The sequence below is a fragment of the Leptonychotes weddellii genome, chromosome 3 (genome assembly GCF_054177405.1).
Source record: "Leptonychotes weddellii isolate Sample4059 chromosome 3, ASM5417740v2, whole genome shotgun sequence".
Lineage (NCBI taxonomy): Eukaryota > Metazoa > Chordata > Mammalia > Carnivora > Phocidae > Leptonychotes > Leptonychotes weddellii.
The window spans coordinates 1,929,344-1,931,814 of record NC_138371.1 but is presented as its reverse complement, the minus strand read 5'-3'; positions in this window follow the sequence as shown (position 1 = coordinate 1,931,814).

Below are 2,471 nucleotides of genomic sequence, written 5' to 3'. Positions count from 1 at the left end.
CGCGCGCACACACACACAGGCACGCACACACTCCTCAGAACATCACAGTGCTCAGGAAGCAAACCTTTTCAAGCTGAAGCCCGCACGCAGCCACCCCATCCTCCCCACCTTCCTGCCTCCTTCCCACGCTGATTTACCGCCCCCAGGACGGTTCCCTGCAGAGCATGAAGAAGCCCAGACTCCCCATGTTTCCTCATGGATTTCACTTCCTTGCCAGGAAAGTTCAAGGTTGGGTCAGATGCTTCCCCTTTGCACTGTGAGCTTCATTTTCCCAGCCCCCTGCCAAGTCCCAAGCTGGGTCCAGGGTGTCCCTGTGGGGGAGGCCAAAGGGAGAGGGTCCCCGAGAGCTGAGGGTGGGCGATGGGCACGCCCGGCCATGCGACCCCCGTGTGGGGCCGTGTTAGCCACGCACATCCGTGCCGAGGAGTCCTGACCCCTCATGCCAGGCGCACCTGGGTGGGCACCGTCAGCTGTGTGGGCCAACGGGCTGGGGAAGTGGGTCTGTCCGTGGGTCACGCAGCAAGCCCTCTGGGGCTCCTCCTGTGTCAGCCCCGGCTGGACTCTGGGCACGAACATGGACAGACCGGCGTGGCCCTGACCTCATGAGGCATCGGATCTGCCGGGACCGCTCCTGCCGGCCCTGCCCACCCTCCGCTGCAGGACGGTATGTGCACCTGCTCGCTCCTGGAACCGCAAGCGTCAGGAGGGCCGGCTCCGAGGCCCTCCCCTCACAGCGGCTCTGGACCCCAATAGATTCTGGCACCCCAAGGCCTCAGCACGCACTGCCAAGCCTTCCTGAGGGGAAACTTTTTCCAAGGAAAGTCCGCAGATGCAGAATCCGAAAGAACTGGTCACAGCTTGGTGGGATTTGCGTGTGAACTTGGTCAAACACCGTTTAGGGTCCAGTCCCAGCCCTGCCATCACCTCATTGTAACACTGGCTGTTCCTTAACTAAGAACCTTTCTTCTTATTAAAAAGCAATATGCGTCTGTTGTCGAGAATTCAAGAAGCACAACTTGACAAGTGGAAATGGAGATGCTGGGGGGCGCGTGCAGTCCGTGGACAGAGGGGGCGCCGGCAACATCGTGATGAGCCAACTCTCAGACCTTTGTCAGTATATGAACCACTATCTACAGGGCCCCCAAATCGATCATTCTGTACAAGCTGATCTTTTGACGGATATTTAACCCGCTTCCCTTTTTCACTCTTAGAAGTAAGGAGCTAATAACTGCTTGTAAGGCAAATGCTGCCCCCAGGCATTCCCTGGAATCACATTCTAGGTGATTTGGAATTGCTGGGTCTCCCGTCTCCTTCCTCATGAAGGTGGGGGGCCAGAGCAGACGCTCTCCCCAGCCCCCGGGGCATTCAGCGAGACCGGGACACCCCTGTGAGGTGGGAGGGCTGTTTCCCCTTCCTTTCCTTGAGGGCCAGGAGAGCTGTGTTTCCACAGTACAGGGCCTGCTGAGGCCCCGCCGTGAGCATCTGGCCAGGAGCGCAGACAGGGACATCCCTTCAAGACAGTGGGCTGAGTCCACGCGCCCCCTCTCCTTCCCCCCAAGCCCCACGGAGATGGCCAAGAGGTGACTGATGCAACCGGCCCTGGCTGGGCTGGAGAAACCCTCCCACCCCAGGGATCCTGAGGAATTTCTAGAAACAAGAGTAAAGGGTACCATCTTGGAAGAGAATCCATAGAGGTTGACCAGCCAAGGGTGCCGGGAAGCAGCTTGTCCCTGACCCAGGAGCCCCCAGAAGCCTCACACCCGAGGAGGCCCCCTGAGAATGGGAGATGCAAGGCTCGGGTGGGCCCGGGCCACTTACGGTTAGACCACATAGACTGGAATAGGGCACCGAGGGTGGTTGTGGGGCCAGCCTGTGCTCCCAGGGCCTGAAGCTGGGAGAGGAGTATGGACCTGGGAACTACCAAAGAGGAAGGAGAACAGTGCCCACTCAGTCCGGGGACCCCCTCCTCCTCCCTCAGTCCGGGGACCCCCTCCTCCTCCCTCAGTCCGGGGACCCCCTCCTCCTCCCTCAGTCCGGGGACCCCTCCTCCTGCCTCAGTCTGGGGCCCAGTGGTCCGTGCCCTGATACAGCTTTTCCACCTCGGTGTGCGTCTCTGCAGAGGATGGCTGGATTTTTTACAAGTTATGACAGTTCCCTAGAACGGCTTATGACTACGAAGATGTACAGAGGACAGTGGGGCTGCAGGGACATGTGGGTGTCGAGGAGTCAGCTTGGCTCACGCCCTGGCCGAGTGACTCACATCGCAGCGTCGGACCACCCGGACTCGGGTCTCCGTCACAGAGGCGACGGCTTCCTGCCTGCTTCTGGGGCTGTGTGTGAGGAGCGAGCCGGGAGGGGGAGCCCTGCAGTCGGGCCTTTGCTCCATCCCCCAGAATTCGGGGACTGGCCTTGGATTCTCAAGTTTGCTCTGCCACCTGTTTGTTCTCTCTCGCTCGAAAATAGTCTGAATA